The following is a 25,674-nucleotide window of genomic DNA, read 5'->3' as shown; positions in this document are numbered from 1 at the left end:
TTGGCACTCTTAAACTCCCATTTGGTGCATGATTACTGCCATAAACATTGCCAACTTGTCCCTATTTTAAAACAGTCCTTGGCTATTCATAACTCGAATAAAATGAGGTCTCTCTTCTATACTTCCTTCCATAACATTCTACAAGCTCAATATCTTTGAAAAGATTGGTGGGATTTTGCACCATAACATTAGTTGATAAAAAAAGGTTCTAAACTATACATATACTTGTGGAGTTTAGCTTCATCACTTATACTCTCTACAAACATGGTAAGGTTGAGGAATTGGTTTATATAATCCCGTGTACTTAGATTTTTTGCTCTAATCTATACCATATTTGTATCAATTTCTCTTTTTCAAGAGGAGAGACAAAAACTTCATCCATAAGTGTCTTTAATGCATCCCAACTCTCTACCAATATGTTCTCTTTCTTGATATATCTCCGGGCCAAGTATGTGTAAACCCTTTCAAATATAATGAGGAAAAATGGATCTTCATATCATCAGTTCTAAGGAATATATCAAAATAGTATTTTAATCTTGGAATCCATTCCTCTAGATTGGATGGTGAAGATGATTGCCCATTGTACTTTGTCAAAATAATTTTATCTTTCAACTCCCTTTTATGAAACGGTTACTATCCCAAAATAGACTTGTCATGATTAGTAGGCATTGAACCTCCAGAATGAGATTTTACTCTTCCAAAATGTGGCTGAGAATCAGTGTGGAACCTTCTTGATGGTAGAGGACCTCTAGAGAGTTGAGGATTCAGCCCATAGCACCATTCATGTTACCCAAATAGAAATCATGTGTTTGTGAAGTCTCTTCTACTTCATATTGACTATTGGGAATACCCCTTCATGTAATGATTCTTTGACTTTGACCATTTTGATTAGATGGCTCAAGTGGGACTTATGCAAATCACTATTTAATTGTGCTTTCTCCCTAGCATCCTTAGTTTCCATTTGCATTTTCATCTATTGGAAGAATTGAGCCATTACTTGGGCATCAAATTCTACTAATTTGTCAAGTGAATTCTTTGTTTGGGTAGTGGAATCCATCAACTTCTCAATAGAAGACTTCCTTTGCTTACTAGTCAATACCATTTGTTAGACTCTCGATAGTAGCTCCATATACCTTTGAGCATGCCACATGGTATTATTAAGTGCACTAATTTTTGCTTGAATTTGATCCTACTTCCACCTGTGAGATAAGAATGGTAGAACCTAAAGGCTTCCAAGCCCTATGGGGAGCTAGATAGGATCTGTGGGAAATATATAGTACCTGCACCTATACTCCAATGATGAATATGGTACCTGTAGTAACCTATACATACACTGCAATGTCTTGGAAAATTCCTATTTCACCTTGTTTTGGTCTTCAAGGTACTTGAGTCTTTAAGAATACTTCAGTATTCAATTCTCCACTCACAATAACTGTCTGAGGGATAAAACAGTAGGATGAACTCCCTACATGGCCTCTGAATCACCAGGAGATGGGCAAAGTTTCCCTCGAGTCAATTGGTTGCACCCCTTTAGGATCTTTAATAGTATTAGGAGGGTCACCTCACTATTGTTCCACTATCTCTGATGACATCCACCTTTTACCTCAGTGGGAATATCAACATGGTAGTGATATGCTACTGTAATCAATCAGTATGATATGCATTATTGAAATTTCCATTCAGTTCATTCCATGAAATGAAATGCAATAAGATTGAAATTGGCAAAATGAATAGGGAGAGGGTATTACCATGCAGTGACTCACTGCTGACTTATCCTTTACAATCAATTATGATATATTTTTCCACGAGTCAAACAATCATTAGAAAATCAATGGATTAGAGTAAGCAATCGAATCAATCAGTTGGGCTTTAACCAATTGGATTGAATGTAATGTTGAAAACTCAAGCAAGAGCTTCTAATTCACTGTTTGAATCAGGTAAGCAATGCACTACATGAATGGGCTGATTGGGCTGAAGTTTGATGGAAATTTCTTAATTCTTTAATATCTCAATCAAATGGATAAAGCTCAACAATTGAATGAATGAGAGAGATTAAGAATTGAAGATAAATACTTCTTATTAGTTTGATGAAGGCTTGAATGATTCCCAAATGCTTGATGAAGCCTCCGATTGCTTAATGTTGCTAAAATTCTTTAATCCTTGTTCATATGATTCTTAGAAGCAATCTTGGAAATTTATAAGCTTAAGATTGAAGAATTAAACTCATTTTCTCCGAATCTTGACTCCATGGACTCTTGAGGTTGAATCTTTGGCCAATCTTGCTCAATCCATGCAATTTCTTCAAGAATCTTTACTAAAATGAATCCTAGGGCTGAAATGATGAAGAGGCTTCAAGAAATTGAAGAGAATTTGAAGAGAAATTGAAGCTTGAGTTGAATCTTTCATGGCTATCCATGGCTAGGGTTCCTCAAAGTTTGGAGAAGAAGAGAATGCCAACTATCTCAACAATTTTCTCGATTTGCTTGCATACATCTAGAGAGCAAGGGAAAACCCTAACCCTAGCCATCCAAATTCTATATAAATAGCCTAGAGAACACTATCAAAGTTGAGAGTATACCAATTGTACTTGTGACTAACTCATTAAGCAAGATCTTCTTCTTGTACTTGAGCTCTTTCTCCCTCTTGTGCACACTCTCTTGCTCTCACTCTAATATTTCAACATGGTATCAAAGAAAACTCTGATCCATTGAGCTTTCCACAATCACATCTTGGTTTAAGTAGTGCATAAGAGACTTCCATTTCTTCAATATATCCCTCTTTCCACCATAGCCAGTTTTGACCTACCTCCATTGGAGAAGCTATGTGAGCAAAGGAGGCCATATCTACTCTTGATTCCTTTTGGAAACTTCTTTCTTGGCTCACGTCGCTTCTGCACATCACATCAAATACTAAAATTGAGCAACGAGGAAGGTAGCATTGCGTGTTCTTATAGATCTGGTGCAGTTTTGACATGTGAATTGCCGCATTGTAGCATGATAGCAGAGGGCACAATCCCTTGAGCCACCATAGGGCTTTGTTAGTCCCCTCAAGTGGGCTATCTCCACCTAAGAGGGTTTGGCATAATTCCTTGCTCCCTATTGCTCACACAAAGCAAAACCCTAGATATGGGTTGTTTGGCAGCCACAGCCAAAAAGCTTCAAACTTTCTTCTTCCAACATTAATCACCATAGTTGATACTAGTAGTGATTCTAATCACTAACTTAAGTCCTATGGAGTCTTTTGTAGACTTGGAAGCTCTATCTTAGGCTCAAAGACACTTGGTGAACATCATTAAGCTCGTAAGAAAGCCAACTGGTAGACATATACTATGAGATGAGTGCCCTTAAGCACTAATGTTACATCTCATAGTCATGATCCTATTTCTAATCAACATGTGGAAGATGTTTTACACTAAACCTTAATCCTTAGAAGATTAGTTTCTATCTTGAGCATATGTATTGAGTACTTCATTGTCATTATGAGGCTATGTGTAGGTTATAAATACATAGACCATTGTCCTCATCCCCCATCTCATCTTGTAACACATCACAATTGAGATTGCTACATATTAATCGTCTATTTTTGCTTTTGCACTTATTGAACATTGTATAAACAAATAAACATTTCCATTGCCTAGAGCAATTGGTAACACCTTCCTATCATGGCCATGGCCTACGCCGATGTTAGACCTCAAATCTGTAAGTTTGATGGAAAAGACTTTCGTCCATGGCAGGTACTAGTGAAGTATTCTATGATGGAATGCAGCTACTAGCCCTTCATCAAAGGGACCAAGGTTATTGATACATCAAAACCACTTGATATAGAAGATGATGAAATATCTCAAGCCATAATCATGCTTCATCTAGATGAATCATTAATCCATCACATTGACCAACTCTTCACAACCAAGGAGAAATGGGAAGAGCTTGAAAAGCTTTATGGTGCTAAAGGAAAGAACTCTAAAATTTTACTTAAGATCAAACTTTTTAGTCTAGAGTATAAACAAGGAGAAGACCTAGGTAAGTCCATTTCTCACATGAAGGGTCTCATGGAACAACTATCCTAAGTTCAAGCTCCAATTCATGATGAAGATGCCATTGCAATTCTCTTGAAAGCTATAAAGAAGGTATTCCCAACCCTTGTAATGGCTCTTACTAATATCCCTAATCTAACCTTGGAAAGCACCATCCAATCTTGTTTAGATGAGGAGAAAAGAAATCATAGATCTACTTCAACATCCCATGAGCAACTCTTGGTTTATACTGTCTCCACCAAATGCTCCTTTTGTAATAAGAAGGGATATATTATCAGTAACTCTTGGAAAATATATATTGACAAAATGGAGTGTAACAAATGTAAGAAGACAAGCCATATTACTAGTAAACGTCCTACCACCCTTGAAGTACCAAAAGAATCAGAGGCCAACTTTGTCTCCAAAACGTCTTATGATTGACTTTTCTAAATCTATTAATTCTCTACTTATAAGCACTGTTGTAGCTTGATTTATAAAGGCATCACATTTTGTTTTGGGGGGGTGGGGGGTACTAACATGTCTTATAGTCCAATGCCACTCTCACATTGAGGGGGCTATTGAGAGATAGACATGTGAACCCCATATATGCAAAGGTGGATAAGGGTAGTTGGGTGTGAATGAGTTGGAAGGCAGGGGAAAACCCTAACTCTAGCCATCCAGAGGCTAATTAAATTGCCTAGAGGTCACTCTCAAAGTTGAGGAGAGTGTACTAGCTGTACTTGTGAACAACTAATTAAGCAAGATCTTCTTCTTGTACTTGAGCTCTCTCTCTCCCTCTTGTGCACACTCTCTTGCTCTCACTCTGATATTTCAACATCTTCTACCTGCTATCTAAGATTAAATGGTGAAAAATTGGAGAAAATATGTCTAAAATTAGATAATAAAATGGATCAAAAGCCTATACTCTAATATCACTTGTCAAAAGAGAAAATTGAGAGGTGAGAGAAAGAAGAGGAGAGGAGAGAAAGAAGTGACAAGGAGAGAGAAATACTAGAAAGTTAGGAAAGAAGAGAGAGAAGCCATAGAAGCTGTGAACAAGGTGAGATAAGAGACAATAAATATATTAATGTTCAAAAGATGTGAACATTTACATATCTCTCCCTTTTATATGCATGTCAATGTGACAAGGTATTATTAATAATTCCACACTTAACATATCTTCTTCCTAGCTTCTTACAATTTTCGATCTGGAACCAAGATTACAACTCATACCAAAGCCCCATTAGATCTTGCCCACCATAAGGGTAAACCTTCCTATGTGAAAGACCAAACATATCTAAGGAGTGGTTGACCACATTAGGCAATGTATACATACTTAGAGTAAAGAGTAATTGAGGTGGCCTTGGGGTGGCATCACACCTCATTCCCATCCAATTGCTCAACCCAAGGACATAATTTGTATAATTCATTTCATGCCTTAAAGCAGCCTTAATTAGTTACTAATTTTTTCTACCAATAATTTTTAATACATTTTAATAAATCAAAAATCAACAAATAAAGCTTTCTACAATTTCTTAATTAAACGAAGGTTATCTCATGTATTTTACTTTTTGTGCATTTGAATGTATCTTTTTTTAAAATTCAAACAAAAAAATAACCATTTCAATGTGTGTGAATGCACTCTAATAAAATAACAAAGACTAAAAAAGATTTTATCTATATGAAGAATAATCCTTTATGGTAATTTGAGTATTTTATCTTAATTTATAAAAGTAAATAAATTTTTATTTTTAATCTATAAGAAGAAATTAAATTTATGATTTAATAACTAAATAAAATTTATTTATGAATTTACATTAGTGTTAAGTGTTTATAAAAATATTAACTAAGTTTTAACTAAAATTTGTACAAAACTAACATTTCTAACTATACTTAATTTATCTTAGTTTTAATATAGAGTGTTCTTTATTTTTTACTTTATCATATTCTTGAAGAGTTTTAGTAAAATTTTGGCTATATTTATAATTTAAATTATGACAATGCTAAAGAAAATAAGATAAGGATTATTTTATTACTTTAACAAGAGTTTTTATTATGAGAGTCAATAAAAACCTAACTTTTAAATGAAAAATAAAAATAATTTTAAATTTTGGCATATTTTTTCTAAAAAATTAGGTATTATTTTAGTTATTTTTTAATAGTAAAGAATAAAATATTACACCTTGGTAGAACTAATGGCCAAAATTTTAGTACTATGGTAGGTGAAGGGTCTTGCTACATCGATGTCATTGCAAGGGGTCATCATTGATGGGAAGGATGAGAAAATAAAGGATTTTGGGATATGAGAATGGTGCACAAATTACCATTAGCTCATTTGTGCTGTAAGAAGTTGGGAATAGTTAGAATGTTGATAATATGCCATGTCACACAGACATTGGTATATAATGAGAGAAGTTGTAATTTTTCACATCTTTTTGACATATCAATACAATTACAATCTTTCTCTCCCTTCTTGTTCACAGCTTCTATGGCTTCCTTATCTTTACTGTCTTCCTCTCTCCAAATCTAGTCTTTCTCTCTCCTCGTCACTCTTATTCTCTCTCTCCCTGCAGTCTTTCTCTCTCCTCTTTCTCTCTCCCTAGTTCTCTCTCTGACAAGTGGTATCAGAGCTTCAGTCTTTGATCCATTATTTTCTCCCAATTTCAATCTCATTTTCCTATTTCAAAACCAATTTCAGACAAAAATGGTACAAGACAATGACTAGTGGAGTGCTACAGGACAACTATAGTTAGCAAGTGACTACTTCTGGAGATATCCAAGGTCAGATATGGCGGGTAAAGGCTTAAATGGCTAGACGTCATCAAATTTCATGCAAAAATGGAGGTAACTAGGGTAAAGGATGGTTAACCGGGCTTAGTTAGAGACTAAACTACAGTTACTTTTCAAAAGAGAGCTTCTCTTCTCTCTCCTTCAAGCTTTTGGCTGAAGCTTTCATGGTGGATGTCAAGAATTTCCTCAAATATCTCTCTCTATGCTGAACATCTCACTGCCAAAGCATGGGGTAAAGATTCTTTGTGGCCTAAGCTTCAGGAGGAATACCATACTTGATGATTGCTGATGATTGTTAGCCCAAAATCTACCCGAAATTTGCGCCGAAAAATGCGCTGATCTTCTTGCTCCTTCTCCCTGCTCAGCTGCTCCAAATTCTCAGCTCACTGATCAAAAGTTGCAAAGGCTTCATCAAACACTTGAGTACATCAACTTTCAGCTCCAGGAGAACTCTGATCAGCCATTCCTCTGCTCAAAACCCTAATACACAGCAGGGCAGCCATAGCCACAGACATGGAAGCTCAAATTTCTCAGAATTTTGGACTTCCCCGACCTTCAAGGCTTCTCTAAAGCTGAATACAAGCTGGATAGACTTCAAGATTGAAGACATTGAAGAGATTTCAGCCCGTACATGTCAATGAAGCTTAAATGGAAGGATTATTTTGGGGCTTTTCATCAAGGAGCTTGAATCTTTGAGGTTCAAGTGTTCAAGCAAGGCTGGAGTATTGATTCTTCAAGGATTTCATTATATTGAAGCATGTATGGACTGATTTCATGGAGATTTCAAGCTTTATGATGGATTTATGATGGATTATGAAGAACTCTTGCATCAATGGGGTTGAAGCTGACATCCATCATAATTTTCAAGCTTAATGGAGGTATTTTCCTTTTACTAATCTCTGAAATATCTCAATAATCCTATTGCTAATGGCCTTTCCACTTGTTGATGAGAGGTTATTGATCAATTAATTCACTGGATTGATCAATAGATTAGAGAATAGTAATAATTTTCTTCAATCTCAGCCTATTTCATTGAATTCCTTTTGATTCAAACCATTACTCATCATAGGTATCATTTGATCAGCTTGATGCATAACCTTGATTTGTTTTGTTGAATTTTTTCTCACCCAAGCTGAAATATTGTAAAAGGGTAAGTACTAGCAATCAGTGAGTCACTGAATTGCATAGGTAAACCCTTCTCCCATCTCAAGTTTTCTTATCTCAATCAATTGCATCTCATGAAAGGCTGAATGAATATTTTTGGAATTGCATATCATGCTGATTGCTTAGTACACTAGCCTCTGCCATGTTGATATTCCCACCAAGGAAAAAGGTGGATGCCGGGGGAGATAGTGGGACAAAAGAGAGGTGACCCTCCCTCACTATCGAAGATCCCGAAGGGGTACAACCAACCGACCCGGGGGGAACTTTGCCCACCTCTCGGTGATTCGTAGCCCGTGTAGGGAGCCTGTCATGCCGTTTTATCCCTCACATAGGTACAGTGAGTGGAGGATTGAAGATTGAAGACTTTCCAAGGACTCAAGTACCTACAGGACTAAAACAGGGAATTTACAGGTTACTTACAGGGTATTTACAGGTGGATACAGGTACACCCTTCATTGCTGAAGCACAGGTGCAGGTACTACAGGGTACCCACAGGTCCTATACACCCCTTTGCAGGGTTTGGTAGCCATTTGAGGTTACTCTCTTGCATTACAGGGTCAAAACAGGGCACTTACAGGTCTAGACAGGGTGCAGGACTGGACAGTTCAGACTCTGAAATTCAGCTACAGAATTTTCTGTCCTAAACTTGTTATAGCGTGCTATAGCTCATCTCAAAGAGGGCATTGTTAGCTTTGATTCACACAAAAAAGTTCTGAAATCGGAGTTTTCTAGCCAAAGTTATAGCCGTTTTACTGACAGGGGGTACTACAGGACTACACTAGTATGGCAGGACATAAAGGCAAAAATAAGGTCCATGAGGATTATGCACAGAAAATCAGGGATTCCATGATGGAAAGCACACTTCAAGAGAACCCTAAAGAGCTTCAACAACAAGGAGAAATCAGTATACTCACTGATACGTTGTGTGCCCATGAATTAAGACATAGGGAACGTCATGAGGCCATTTTGTCTACAATGGAGCAGATGATTTTATCTCATGGTCAAACGAAGTCTACAATGGAGCAGATGATTTTATCTCATGGTCAAACGAAGTCTACCGTTGATAAGTTGATGGATTCAACTACCCAAACCAAGGCTTCCATTGATAAATTAGTAGAATCTAATGCTCAACTTATGGCACAATTTTCTCAATTAATGCAGTTGCAAATGGGATCAAAAGAAGCCAATGAGAAGGCTTGTTCAAACAGTGGCCCTTTAGTCCCACTTCAGCCATCCAACCAAAATGGTCATGGAGATGGAATCATTGGAAGAAGAGGCATTCCAAATAGTCAGTATGAAGTAGGAGAAGCTTCACAAAGGCATGATGACTATTTGGGCAGTTTGAACGGAGCCAATACTCAAGCTTTTGGATTGCATACTCAGAATTCTAGGGGTGCTTTACCAACACGAAGATTACATGGTAATTCTCAGCCACCTGTTGGAAGATTTCAGTCTCAATTTGGAGGTTCTATACTTGGAAATCCTGATCAGCCAGTTTTGGGACAGCAACCCTTTCTTGATAGAGAGTTCAAGGACAAAATTGTTTTAGCCTAATTCAATGGTCAGTCATCTTCACCATCAGAATTAGAGGAATGGACCTCTAAGATGGAGTCCTACTTTCACATATTCCCTAAAACTGATGATATGAAGATACACTTTGCTTCCTTGCACTTAGAAGGATTTGCCCACACTTGGTAGAGGTATATCAAGAAAGAAAATGTACTTATTGAGAATTGGGAAGCTTTCAAGGCACTTATGGCTGAAGTCTTTCTTTCGCCTCTTGAAAAAGAGAAGCTAGCACGAAGATGGTATGGTTTGGAACAAAGGGGCCTAAGTGTAAGAGAATATACAAACCAATTCCTCAACTTGACCATGTATGTGGAAAGCATCAGTGATGAGGCCAAGTTACACAAGTTTATGTATGGTTTAGAACCATCCTTGTCAGCTAATGTTATGGCACAAAATCCTACTTCACTTTTCAAGGCTATTGAGCTTGCAAAGCGCTATGGAAGAAAGTATAGGAAAGAGTCTTCATTTCAGCCAAGTTATGGACAGCCAAGGACTGTTTTAAAGCAAGGACAAGTTGGTAACATTTATGGCAGCAATCATATGCCTAGTGGGAGCTTACAGGTACCAACTTATCCTCCATTTAATGCTTCTAGGCTTCAAAGTAATTTCAGGACAGCAAACAGTCCAAAGGTTGAATTTAAGCAGGGTGACAACAAGCCTAAGTCCACTTCAGCCAATACAAATCCCAAATCTATTCCCATGGATCTTTACAAGGAAAGAAAGGACAAAGGCTTATGCTTCAAGTGTGGAGAAAAGTATACTCCTGACCATGCTTCAAAGTGTGTATACAAAAATGCCAAGCCAAAGTTTCAGAGTATGCTAGTTCTTGAGGACTTTGAAAATGACATAGATGAAGCTAATGCAGTGACAATCAATGCTGAAAATGAAGATTTCGAGGATGATGGTGGACATGAGTACTTTTATGATCCATTTGACTCTTTTCCTTTTGATCCAGGCGGGGATGTTCCATTTGATCCTGGTGGATTTTGTAATGAGTTGCCTGCTGCCACTAATTGTTCTATCTCTATGGATGCTTGGACAGGATCTAAGAGCCCTAATACACTTCGTATGAAGGGAAGCATATGTGGAAAGCCAATGTTCATCCTGATAGATAGTGGCAATACTCACAGTTTTGTCAATAAATCCATTATGTACAAGTTGAATTGTGTTCCCACAGACTTACAACAGCCCATTAGAGTACAAGTGGCTAATGGTGAAGAGGAAATCAGCACACAGATTTGCCCACAGGTTTCTTTGCAGTTGGCTGAAAATTTTGAAGTCAAAGTAAACATGATCACTTTGGAAATGAGGCCCATAGATATTGTACTTGGTTGTGATTGGTTGATGACCTTAGGCAGGATTACAATGGATTTCTCACAGTTATATATGGAGTTTTTCTCCAATGGACAGCTCATCCATTTACAGGGAATCCCTAGTAGATCTGATTTTTAGCTTATCACCATTCAACAACTCAAGAAAGAGTACAAGAAGCACTCACAGATATTTGTTTTGCATTTGAACAAAGAAACACAGGATCAGCCCAATAATTCAGCAAACCATCAAGCCTTGACAGCTCTTCTTGAGGAGTATAGAGATTTATTTGAAGTACCTACTTCATTGCCTCCTAAGAGAGCGGTGGATCACCCCATTGATTTGGAGCCCAATTCAAAGACAATCAATAAGCCACCTTATAGACTATCAAAATGTGAACGAGAGGAAGTAGCCAAGCAAATCAAGAGCTTCTTAAAATGGGATTCATTGAACCAAGTTCTTCACCTTATGCATCTCTAGTCCTGTTAGTCAAAAAGAAAGATGGATCTTTCAGAATGTGCATTGACTACAGGGATCTCAATAAGATAACAGTGAAGAACAGGTATCCTATACCCAGGATTGATGATTTACTTGATGAGCTTAAGGGGGCTCGATTTTTCACAAAGATTGATTTGAGATCAGGGTATCATTAGATTCGCATGAGAGAGGGTGATGAAGTCAAGACTGCTTTTAGGACTGATCGTGGGCTCTACCATTTCTTGGTGATGCCATTCGGGCTTACAAACACTCCAGCTACCTTTCAAAGCCTGATGAATAAGATTCTGCAACCTTTCCTCTTTCAATTTGTCTTGGTGTACTTTGACGACATTTTGATCTATAGCAAGACTTTACATGATCATTTGTCACATATGAGGAAGGTTTTTGATGTGTTGAGACATCATAGGCTTTTTGCTAAGGAGAAGAAGCGTTCTTTTATGCAGACTGAAGTGGAATACTTGGGACATATAGTCAGTGAAAAAGGAATACAGGCTGATCCCAAGAAGGTGCAATGCATAAGAGATTGGCCAACGCCTACTACTACTACTTCTCTTAGAGGATTTCTTGGTTTATCTTCATTCTATCGCCGATTTATAAAGCATTATGCGGCAATTGCAACTCCTTTGACTGACAGGTTGAAGAAAGAGACTTTCTTTTGGGATGCTCTTGCAGATAGCAGCTTCAACCAGTTAAAGGAATTACTTACTTCTGCTCCTATCCTAGTATGCCCGGATTCTCCAAAGAGTTTACTATACAGTGTGATGCTAGTGGCCGTGGCATTGGGGCTGTTTTGCTTCAGGAGCATGGAGTAATTGCATTTGAAAGCCGTAAGCTTACAGATAAGGAGATGGCCATGAATGTTTATGACCAGGAAATGTTGGCTATCATGCATGCAATCAAGAAATGGCACCATTACTTATATGGCAGCCGATTCAAAGTACATAGTGATCATCGGGTACTCAAGTATTTCCTTACTCGGTCAAATCTCACTCCAAAGAAACGACGATAGGTAGCAACATTACAAAATTATGACTTTGACATCACTCATACAAGGGGCAAAGATAACATAGTGGCTGATTCTCTTTCTTGTATGTGGGCCTGCAAAGTGTCAGCCATGACAGAACTACATAGTGATTGGATTGAAGAACTACAAGAGGCCTATCTCTTAGATGAGGAATTCAGCCAAATCTTTCAGAAATTACAGCAAGGCCTTATGGAAGAAAACTTGCATTACCAGCTTAAAAATTGTCTTATTTGGTGGAAGGGCAAGATTGTTATTCCCTCTACTTCTTCTTTCAAGCGGAAAATTATGGAGGAGTTACATTCTTCGCCTTTAGCTAGATACTTGGGAGTTTTCAAGACTTATGACAGGATCAGCAAGAGCTTTTATTGGAAAGGACTGTGGAAAGATGTTAAGGACTTCGTTATGAAGTGTATGCCTTGTCAGCAAAATAAGGATAGCACCCATAAGCCAAGAGGTTTGTTGCATCCATTGCCTATTCCTATGGGTAAATGGACTCATATTACTATGGACTTTATCACTGGCTTACCTACTACCAAGAAGGGGTGGAATAGTATTTATGTGGTGGTTGACAGACTTACCAAAGCAGCTCATTTTATCCCAACAAAAATTCAATTTACTGCTTCTCAAGTGGCCAACCAGTTTATGGAGCATATTTTCAGATTACATGGATTACCGCAGGTGATTGTCCATGATAGGTACTCAAAGTTTATGAGTAACTTCTGGCAAGCGGTATTTACATCTATGGGTACTAAGTTAGCTCCATCTACGGCTTATCATCCCCAAACTGATGGACAGACAGAGAGAGTTAATAAATGGTTGGAGACTTATCTTCGCCATTTTTGCTATGATGTCCAAACCTCATGGGATTCTTGGTTACACCTAGCTGAGTTTGCTTATAACAATTCCACTTATGCGAGTATAGGAGTTTCACCCTTTGAGGCTTTGTATGGTTACAAGGTGCCCTTACCCACAGTCATCTTTAATGAAAAGATCAACCCTCATGGGAAGGAAGAGTTGGAAAGAATGCAGACCCTTCTTCAGCAATCCAAGGTGAATCTAAGGAAGGCTCAAGATCAGATGAAGATGTATGCTGATGAGAAGAGGAGGCCTTTAGAGTTTCAAGAAGGAGAGCTGGTTTTGTTGAAGGTGCCCAAATCCAAGTACTCTACATTGAAAGATGGATCCAGTAATAAGGTTGCCCACAGATTTTATGGCCCTTAGAGGATCCTTAAGCGGATTGGAGATTTGGCATACAGACTAGAGCTTCCCTCTTCTACAAAGATTCATAACATCTTCCATGTTAGTCAGCTCAAGCCCTATTATGGTGATCCAGTGGATATAGTTGATGAGCTGCCACCTATTGATGAAGATAGTCTTGTTCAGTACATCCCAGAGGCTGTTATAGGTCAGCACAAAAAGAAGCTTCGATCACGTTCTATTGTGGAATATTTGATTAAATGGAGAGGTTTACCCTCTGAAGAGGCTTCTTGGAGACCTGATTCAATATTGGATGAGTATCCATACTTGAGGGATACATTGGTGGCTAAAGCCTATTGCTTATGAAGCTAGTATTGATGCAGACTGGTTCAGGACAGCACGCTGTTTTAGAACAGTTTTTATCTTACCTCATTTTCAAAATTAAGCTATCTACATGAGCTTAAAGTACTCTTCAAGAGCTTCGTTTTGATAGTGAATCTTATTTGGACACTTCTATCAAAAGTTATGGCAGATTTGGTCCAGCAGGGACTGTTTATTAAGCAAGCTGTCTACTTTCTTCTGGAACTATTTGTTGAAGACTCTATGGCTCCATTTGCTTCTGAAGTACTTCAAGTCATGTATATAGTTGGGTCTTCTTTCCGTTCTTCAAATTCAGCCCTTGTAATGGTCATTCTTCATTCATTTCCCATTTGTAAAGCTGTAAAATAGAGTAGTACTCTGTTCTATCCATCTCTTCTTTAGCTCTTTCTAGGTTTGTTTTTGAGGACAAAAACTTTTGGGAAGGGATGGATTGTAAGAAGTTGGGAATAGTTAGAATGTTGATAATATGCCATGTCACACAGACATTGGTATATAAGGAGAGAAGTTGTAAATTTTCACATCTTTTTGACATATCAATACAATTACAATCTTTCTCTCCCTTCTTGTTCACAGCTTCTATGGCTTCCTCATCTTTCCTGTCTTCCTCTCTCCAAATCTAGTCTTTCTCTCTCCTCGTCACTCTTATTCTCTCTCTCCCTACAGTCTTTCTCTCTCCTCTTTCTCTCTCCCTAGTTCTCTCTCTGACATGTGCAAAGTTTCCTTATCTCTAACTTGTGATTTTCACTCCCTCTCTTACTTTCAAGAGTTAACTTGTCATCACTATGTGTTGAAAATGAGAGGAAATTCCATCCTTTAAATAGTTTTAGAGTAGGGCGCCGGGGGGGGGGGGGGGGGATGTTGCCTTTTGGTAAGGTTTTGGCAAGGAAAAACTATTTTTATCTTATTACTAAAGGGTTTTCCTTTATTTTTATGAAAAAAATGATTTTTAATTAAAAATTGTAATTTTTTAAACTTATCTTTTTGTTTTATATGAGAATAACAGGGAAGGGGAATAGGTGTGGAGCCTTTAACCATTTAACCCCCATTATCCCTTTAACCCTTGGCCTTATAAGACTTAAGCTAAGTTTCCTCCCCTCCCCCTCTTCCTCTTTTTTTTTTATAAATAAAAAATAAAGGGGGAGGGGGAGAGGGGGGAGAATTCTAATAGTAAAAAATTGAATAAAATTTCAATATAATATCGAGATTGATTTAAGAAAAATATAGTTATGAAAAAACTAAAAAAATATGAAGAAAATAGATTAATTTGGGATAATTTTCATAAAATAATTTGAAATGTTATTTTTGGATTCATAAAAATACCAAAATAAATCTTATAAAATCTAAAATAATTATTTTAATTTGGAGAAATCCAAATTAATCCCTAAAGATTATTTACATGTGAACAACTATTAATTAACATATTTTGAGCAAAAATTGATGGCAAATAAGATGAATTTGGTATATTTAAACACAGAATTTTGGGTATGTTACTCTAAGTCCCACCTTTAAATAAGGGGTTGATATCTAGCCATATGGCCAGATCTTTGGTCCTTATTTGAGAGGGGAGCTTGTGGGACTCTCAAATTTTCTAATATGGTATTACTTGTAATTTGAAGCACTATGTGATACAATAATAGTTATATTCTTTGGACCTCTTAATTTGGGTATTAATCTCTCCTATATTTTTTCTATTAATAAAATCAAATATTGGTGCATTCTATTGCTTCTATCCAAGTACGGTATACATTTTGCTATAATCTAGTAGATGAATCCATGTCTAGATGTGGATATCAAAGCATCTTGTAATATTGGATTTCAAATAACATTAAAGAGAATGCTACATGCTACAAAAGCTTATGTCCATTTTAGATGTAGTATCAAGTTATTTTGCTTATCAACCCTTGCCTTCATTCCTTCTTGGCATGAATTTTCTCCTACATAAGATGGTCTAATGCCACTTCCTTCAGACAAAGATTGTGCTAAATGATCTATTACATGAAACAAGCTACAAACTTGAATATGTGGAACATTTTTCCCCTAAAACTCATCAGCTTTAGATGGTCTTTTATCTGTGTGTGAAGTTTTCCAAAACTTTTAAAAAATGACATGTGCATTTGCTAGTGGATTTCTATAAGCAACTACATTTCCTAGTATCTTAATTAATAGATGTTCCTTTTACATAAAGCTCTACCTTTAAATACATGTCCACATAATATACACTCCATTTGTGAGTTAGTGGAATCTTGATTTACCTCCTTTACATATTTCAACTCAAGTCTATCATGTTTTCATTTTGAAACTTTGTTATCCTCTAAGTTACATTTGCACTTTGTTAATATACAATTTTTTTGTTTGCTAACATGCACAATTGTTAGTTTCATATGTAAAGTTTTGTAATGACCAAAACATTGTTTTTATAAGTATACTAATAAATCAAAAATTTGCAATGAAGTGAATAGCTCTCTTTGTTAGTCTACTAATAAATCTCATTCTAAATATGTTTAAAATTTAAACAAAGATATATTTGAAAATAGTACTCATTTAAAACCTATAACTTTCTACTAGTTGTTCAAACAAAAGTTATATTATAGAAGTAAAAAGAGGTTAGAATGAAAGTGATATATTCCTCAAGTGGATTTTTTAATGAGCAAAACAAACTTGGAGGATAGTAAGTAAAACTATTTCTATACTCTAAGTTCTTTCATACTTCTAAACAAGTTGACTTGGAAAATAAAATCATCAAGTAAAGTTTTTCTATCCTCTAAGTTTTCATCTACTCCTAAATAGGTTTATCTTGAAGAATAAATTCTTGAGATGAAGATGCTACTAATATCTAAGTTTTCACCTACTCCTAAATAGGTCTACTTAAAAATTAAATTTGTCAAGTAGAGCTATTTCTATTTTTTAATTCCTCTTAAAGTATATTTCAAAACTCTTTGATACAAAAAAGGCTTTAACTTAAATTTTATTATAATTAAATTTATCCTTTAGGATAACTAATAACTAACCTTAAATTTGATATTTTACTTCATTAGTAATTATACATAAGTTTACTATATTTAAATATTATAATTTAATTAAATACTAATTAATATATAGATTTTATTTCACTTATTAATTTAATTTAATAAATTTTAAAAATTAAATTTAATCATATATTTTAATGATTAAAGTTAATATTTTACATTTGTATTAACTACCCAAAGTTTTTGAGGTTATTAACCCATAAGAGGCCATGACACTAAATTTTACATTTTGACAACTCATTGCAAATTGTTTTTAAAATTTCTTTACCTTTTTCCTCACAATTCCTTAGTTGTAAAGATTGGTAAAATATCATAGAAATAGTCAAACCCCTCTTTTAATAGTGACATATTCTCTATATAAAAGAATATTTGTTATTCTTTGGTATGAAAAAATTATTCCACTAATTATCTTCTTAATTCAATATGATAATCTATGTATTTTTTGCTAGTGTGTCTTGGTATTATACTCCTTATTTTGGGGGCCATCATGTAATAGTTTCGTATTTTTCAAATTATATGAACCCTTATTTGTATTAATGCAACCTAAGACAACATTGTTGGTACAAAAAAAATTCAATGGTATATTCTCTATCATGTTTCTCTTTGTCAATCTCTTGAAGATCTAGTGAAAGGATTCAAGCTTCTAACTATAACATTCTCTCTTCAAAATTTTTATCACATTCTTTAGAAGAAGAGGCTATAAAAATGCCATCACTATGTTTATCCTCACCATCTGATTCAACTTTAGAATCCTTTAGAAGAAGAGGCTATAGAAATGCCATCACTATGTTTATAACACAATATTAGTGAGTTTGGGAATCTCCCAATTCCCATTTTTTGAATACTAAAAAGGTAGCGCCCAGGTAACATGCCCATAAGTTTCTCAAAACCATACGATGTGACCTATCATTGGAAAGAACTTGAAAAATGGAATCTATTGAGCTATACAACGCTCGATTTGGAATTATAGTATTCAAGTTATGAAAAATCCAAAGATTTGACCACATCTCCCAAACTTATTCCCATATTTCCCAATATGGTGTTTTATCCTCACCATATGATTCAACTTTAGAATCCTTTGGGCCAATATGTACCTGCTTGTATATCTTCATATTATATATATTGTACTTGCTTGTATATCTTCATATTATATCACAATCTTTGAGAGATTGGTTTGTCCACATAATAAGTTTAAGAATCCTCAATATGAATCTTATCTAGCCAACATAGAAATAAGCCAAGGCTATCCCAAAACGATGCTCCCCCAGCTAGTGGTAGCACATGTAGAGCATGATCAATTTGTGGCCAAGAACCTATATTTTCCAAACCCTCTACTACACTAGCATGCTTAACCTTGGCATTATTAGCCATGCCAACACTAAAAACAAAAATATATGTAGCTTGAATTCCAAGCTATCCTATATCATCTTTTTTTATTACACATACATGAGCTCCATCATTATTGTATACTTGTTCCATCTAGATTCTGTTTAAGTGGGTATTGAGGATTGGAAAAATGTCTTCATCTTTACTTTATATAATTATTTTGATGATAGAGATTACTCCAATCTCTCTTCTTGGATGGAGACACCTAGGCATAATATGGCTTCTTTTACCTCACTTGAAGCATTATACCAGCCAATTCCTCCAAGGCTATTGCCTTCTTTGGTTTCTTTGTTACAAATGCTGGATTTTTTACTAAATTTCTTGCATGGCTAGGCTAACATTGCTCAGCCACACTATGAGCCTTTGAATATCATCTTGAAAATCATGTTAAGAAATTCTAGTAGGCTCCTCTTATTGAGTTGTCTTGAAATTTCAAATTGTACATGCAAAGGAATAGGCATCTCATGGATAAAAACAAAAATACTACATTTCTTTTCCTTGGCTTATAGCTCTTGTCTTTTATTTTTTTTCTTTCATTTCTCCACAAATTCTTCTCATACCCTTATAAGAAATCAAATATTTGATTAGCATCTTTTGTTTACTACTTACATATTGAGAAGGGATAAACTTGTCTTTCTTGATATATATGCTAATCTGATTGACAATCTGCTCCAAGTTTCTCCATAATACTTTTGACTCGAGTTGCATGTTGTTCAATATCTATTTTCTCTTCTTGGATGAGTTTATCAACCTCTTTCCATAAATGTTTAGCTTACTCTCTTTTTCCATATTAGGCAAGTGCTCCATAAGTCATGAAACTCATTTCATGTAGTTTTAGCCCATATATGTTTCACTTTACTATCATTAGTCCATGATGAAAATTGTTCCAAAATAGACTATTATCCGTGCATTTTTTGCTATAGTAAAACAAGGGCTGAATTTAACTAGTTTTCAACAGAAATAGTATCTTTGAGGTAAGGAATTTCCTCCAAAATAGAAGCTAGCCTTCAACAAGCTTCTTCTTGATAAAATATTCCAAGATTGATTAAGATCTAGGCTTCTTCTCACACTGTCCTATGACTTCCTTAGGAAAGTACTAAATAATGCCCTCTTCATTAATAGCTAGTAGCTCTTTTACATTATCCACTTGGAATCCAATAAAAGTCTTGAGCTAACTCACACAAAAGACATTGTGAATATTTGTGAAGGGGTTTCTAGGCCAATTAATAATCTTGTATGGGACATAATACCTATGTGCTAACTTATTTCTAGAACCATCTTTTAAAGTGGAATACCCTGACTTGGAAACCTTTAAAAGTACCAAATCTCCTTCTTGAAACTCCATAGATCACCTTTTTTCATCAACATAAAGCTTCATCTGATCATATACTTTCTTGATATTCACTTTACGATATTGAAATAGGACCTTTGTTTGATCCAATTCTTCTTTTCCTTGAGGATTTATCTTCTCACTAAACATAACCACAGGAAGGGGCACTCTATATCCATATAAAGCCTCAAAGGGAGAAACTCCTATGTTGGAATGCATGGAGTTATTGTAGGCAAACTTAGCCAAATGAATCCATGAATCCCATGTGTGTCACACATCATGGAAAAAGTTCCTAAATAGGTTTTAAGCATTTATTCACTCACTCCATTCAGTCATTAGTTTTCGAATGATATACTATAGATGGAGTCAATTTTGTCCCCATTGAGTTGAAAACTACTTGCCAAACATTTCTCATAACTTGGTATCTTGGTTATAAACTATGACTTATAGTAGCTCGTGCAACTTAAACTCACTCTCCAAAAATTGATTGGCTATTGGAGATGTTGTAAACTAGATCTTCATGTGAAGAAAATGAGTTGTTTTTATAAGTCTAACCACCAGTACATAAATGATATTTCACCCATTCTTGGTTATAGGTAAGCTAATGATGAAATCCAATGTAATATACATCCATTTTCCCTCAGCGAGAGGTAATAGATGTAATACCCCACCTTGCTTAAGAGTGTTATTCTTATTTTTCTAACATGACATACGTCTTGAAACAAATTCTTTCACAAACTTTTCTAATGAGAAATCTTGGAGATTTTTTCATATCTTTTAAAGACACCTAGATGACCAATTGTAGGTCAAGATTGTATCTCCTCTATTATCTTTTGCTAGAAGTAATAAGTATAGGGGACTACAATCTTGCCATGAAACCAAATGAGACCATTCTTGAGCTAAATTTGAGAGTTATCCTCCATTAATCCTTGCTATAGTTTCTAAAAAAAATATGGCCAAATTATTCATCTAACAAGTAGGCCTCTTGAAGCTCCTCAATCTAATCACCATGAAGCTTGCTTATTGATGATACCTTGCATGTCTACATTCTTGGAAAAGAATTAGCCACAACATTGTCTTTTCCCCTAGTATCTATGGTACTAATGTAAAGTATCCACCTATCTTCACTGCTTAAGAGTGAGATTAGATTGTGAGAGGAAGTATTTGAGGACTCTATGATTTCTCTTCACTATAAATTGGCTATTATAAAGATAGTGATTTAAAGGTGGAGTAGAAGTGGAAGCACAAGTGAAACTAAGAAGGAAGCAAAAGCTATGGAGGTTAAAGCAAAGAAAAGAGAGATCGTTGTGTGGGAACTCTAACAGTCACAATGTGTGACCTACCTTTCCTTATTCTATTACCACTGAAAGAATAAAAATAGTGTGGCAAAGATGGGTACCTACCACCTGTGATGTACAAGTATACGAGTACATCGTACAGAATAAATGTGAGTGGCTAAGAATAGGTGCATTTAACCCCCAACAACCTCCCACTTTTAAAAAAAATCCTTGAGTGAGGAGAAAGAAATGAAAAAGGAAATTACAACATGTACATAAGTACTATTGGATGAGAAAAGACGTTATCTCATCCTATGCCCATCATCTTTTTAAGAAAGTCATAGCATTTCATTGGGACACTTTTAGCGAGTAGATCTACAAGATTTGTATCCATATGAATCTTCATTCACTCATGGACTTATCCTCTACCACCACTCTAATGAAGTGATAGTAGTACACCTCAATGTGCTTTGTCTTTGCATGAAAGACTAGATTATGGGCCAACTGAATGGCACTCATTGAATCTGAATGTGGTAGGAGTTACATTTATGCTAATATTTGCAATCAACAAGCCTAATTATAAGGACTTTTTGCACTAGACATCCAAGAGAGTATATCTTCAACAAAGATAAATACATACATAGAGCTGAATTTCTTACTGTCTACATATCCTACATAATCTAAGTCAGTGTAACCCACAACTTGTGTATCCTATCTAACATAAAAATTACACATATCTGCAATGCCTTTAAGGTATCTCATGATACCCTTCATGGAGTCCCAATGTCACTTGCTAGGTGTGTCCATATAACATGCCACAACTCCTTGTGCAAATGTTATGTCAAGTCGAGTAGTTATCATGGCATATATCGAATTTCCCATGGTGGATCATCTTGACCCTCTCATCATATGACAAGGGGCAATCTACTTGACTAACCTTCCCATGAGAAGGTAACAAATAGCCAATAAGCTTAACATCTTGTATATGGAATCACTCAAGTACTCTCTAAATATACTCCCTTTATGACAAGTAGATAATTCTCTTAGAGTGATTGCATGTAATGCGCACAGAAAGTATATGTGAGGCCTACCCCATATTCTTCATCTCATAGCTCTTCTTGAAGAGATTTTAAAGAATCCACCTTAGCATGAGCACTCCCAATAATAAGCACGTCATATATAAAGCATGAAGATAATAAGGGTACTATCACAAGCCATCTTTGTATATAGACATGGATTCATATCACTATGAAAATATTCTTGTGAATGTATGAAAGTATCAAAGTTATGGTACCATTCCCTAGGTGCCTACTTAAGCCCATAAAGATTTTTCTTTAATTTACATACTAGGTTGATGGAACCTAGAATGGCGGGCCGGCACTGGCTCGTGCACTAGCCGGACCTCTATCTCACTCGCTCAACAACCCCACGGCCTCGCGGCCAAGAGCGTTGATGACACATACATTGCCTTCCTAGACATCTTGCGTTTGTATTACGTCGCTTGTAGTCCACTCTCCTCTCACCCACTACTCCTCAGAGGGAGTCCCTTACACATTGCCTAATGGCACAAAGCACTGACATAGGGGGTCCTCCAACGGCTGAGTGCTACTACCCCTCTGCGACTCTCCTACACCTTGGGGATTGGCCCCTCGGTGCGTCACTCAACATATAAACATTTCGCACAAAATCCACTCAAGGTACCATTTAATCATATACAGGAATGTACCATTGTCCTTACTTCTCTTTCTCCTAGACCCCATGCCTAGCCTATGGCTTAGGGTGCCCTGTCTCTCACTCAACGTGGGCCAAGGTCCTAATGAAAGCAATTGCTGTGCATCCAAGATTTCTGATACCTTTAAATATTTCCATGGTTTATGCATATTGTGGATGCTCAGTGCTCAAGCAATTATAAAATCAATATTGTGCACATGTGAAAAACATCCTTTTAATGGTTTTCAGCTACCATTCTTATGCGGTGTTGCATGAACCTAGCACCGAGGAAACCCTCGTGCTACTAGGCTCTCATTCTATAATTATTCACCGACCTATATGGCATGCAAACAAAAACCAGCAATCTTTTCATCATTTTACTCTGCATTTAGACACATTTTAACCACTCTACCCTCCCATCGATCAAATGTTGCATTGTTGTATAGATTTATAAGGCATTTTGCCATCATTTTATGTGTAAAAAGTGAAAAAAGACACACTAGAACAAGAAGATGGGGCTGAACTGAGGCAAATCCTCATGCTTCAGTCCCCACAAACATTCACAAACATTGTTCTTATTTTTCAGTAATTTTCCGCACCCAAAATGCATTTTTCCCCTATTTTTAGTAGTTTTTCTCTATTTTCCTTGTATTTTCCCTTATTTTTTGCATTATTTAATTACTGAAAATCCAAATTAGGTTATGGGCTGTGGCCCTTAGTTCCTTCTTGCAACAAAAATGACAATTTAGTTGGTGTTCCTATTTATTCTTCCATTTTTATGCTCAAAAACATCATTTTCCCTTAGTTTTCCATATTTTACGTGTTTTAGTGTATTATTTTGGGCCACAAGATGCATGCTTTTCTGATTTTCTGGTTATGATCAACAAATACTCATGGAAAACAGCAACATAAACAATCTTTAGCCCACATGAACAACATTTTATCAATCAAAAGCCATGAAATCTCAAATTTCCATTGAAAAAATTGAATTACCGCTTATTTGCGTGTTTCGGGTTTCATGTCCATGGCTGCAAATCTGAAAATCAGCAACACTTCATGCTCATGACGATCACACATCACCATTTCCAGCCCATGGAGCGATCCGATCGATGCCGGACAAGCCTCCACCATTCTTTCTTCTTCCTTTCTCTTCCCCCATGAATCCCCCCTTAGAGGAGAGAGAGGGAGGAGAGAGAAAGACTGATTTTCTCTCTCTCTCTACAGGCTTCCATATCTCGCACGGGACGGAGCAATGTGGAGTGCGAAAGTAGTGTAGTTGCCTCGTGTAATCATCAGCATGGCTTCTTCTTCAGCAAATTTCTGCATTGAGGGGGGGGGGGCGTTTTTTTCGCGACGGCCTGCTGCTGCATGCCGCCCCCCCTCTATTTCGTTTTTTTTTTTTGTGAGGGGGGGTGCCCCTTCCCAAAGGCACCCCTTCCCTTCTCCTTTTGGGCACCTCCCTAATTTTGACCGGCCTTTTGGCCCTTTTCCCGGCCTCTCTCGCATACGGTGTCCGAATCCAATTCTGAAAATTTCTATGAGCTCGTCTCGGCATCTTGGATTGGTTGACAGCTTCCCTGACTCGCACAAGCACATAGAAAAATTACTAAAAATCTGCAAATGTTGCACGGGCGTCCTTAGAGCATTTTGACGCTTAAAACGAGCTGCCGCCTTTGACATTGGATATTTTTCCCTTGATATTCATAATTTTTAGCTATTTTTAAGCAATTCCCGGCACCAAAATTCCACTCTCATTTGCGACCACGGGATAGGGCGACTTAGCTCGTCGAATCCCACAATAGATCTGCACAAAACAACCAGAGCAAGCATCAAGCTGATACAAAGTAGATATATACTAAACACAGCACAATGCTCTCCCTACCCCCTCAACAAAACCAAGGCATGACATCCACAAGGAGTAGGCCTAGCATCATCTAATAGAAGATCCGAAGCGAGTGAATGACCACCTGCTCCAACATAGCCAAACTAAAAACCCTATCAAAGAGGTTGCCCTAAGTGGTAGTCTGAACTACTTACCAACTAAAGACAACACAACTAGGAGCTCCTACAAGGCAAGGACTCCTATAGCCTGATCAAGGAGTATTTTCTTTCAGTACATTTCTTCTTATAGGGTTTTTATTTTATTAACATACTTGGGCATGTAAAAAGGAGGGAGCTGAGCGTAGTGACCCAAGGAGAACACGGCATCGGCCTCAGGACCTGTCTCGGCACCCAAGAACCTACCAAGCCCTCGCAAGGCGACACTTAATCCTTTTCTAACACTCACTTTTATTTTCGCTCCAACCTTCCTTGTTTTGTTATGTTTTTTTCCCCAGCAAGAAGCCACCCCTAGGAAGACAAGATATCGGCCCTGGGTCTGACTCGTCCCCAGGAACCTACCAGGCCTTCGCAAGGCGATGATCAACTGCCTATACATTTTCATTCCTTTTCTTTTCTTTGATACGGGTTAGAACCCCTTTTTACGCACCTTCGTATTTATATTCATCTTTTGGGATGTTCAGGGTTTCTTGGCATCATCATTATTATCTTCTGGCAGACTTCTCTAACTGCCTCACTCTACTAACAAGAACTCCTAGAACGGCTGCCTAGCAGGCTAGCAGAACAAGGCCACTGGGACTTCCTTCTAAAATAGGTCTTTCGATGCCTGACAATGTCTTTACAGGAGGCAATGACTACTCCGACCTCCCTCAAACATACTTAGCCTAAACCTGGGACTTCATGCCTTGGTTTCCGATCCCCAACAAAAATATACCCCATCGACAAGTACAAATACACATATAACAAGAAAGAAAGGTACTCGTAAAGGAGAGGTATCACCTGGATTGGCCACAAGAAGCTTCCATCGCAGCAAAGGCTCCTCCAGGCTCCACCAAATTCCACGAATCACAAAACCTATCCAGCACAACACTTAAAACAAAAACCCAATTAAACGTACCCGCACTAGACAGGGAAATGGCCCTCTTGGCCTAATGAAATCA

The sequence above is a fragment of the Lygodium microphyllum genome, chromosome 23 (assembly GCF_053477565.2).
Source record: "Lygodium microphyllum isolate KBCC chromosome 23, Lygodium_microphyllum_v1.1.10, whole genome shotgun sequence".
In the NCBI taxonomy this organism is placed as follows: Eukaryota; Viridiplantae; Streptophyta; class Polypodiopsida; order Schizaeales; family Lygodiaceae; genus Lygodium; species Lygodium microphyllum.
This window is presented reverse-complemented; position numbering follows the sequence as displayed.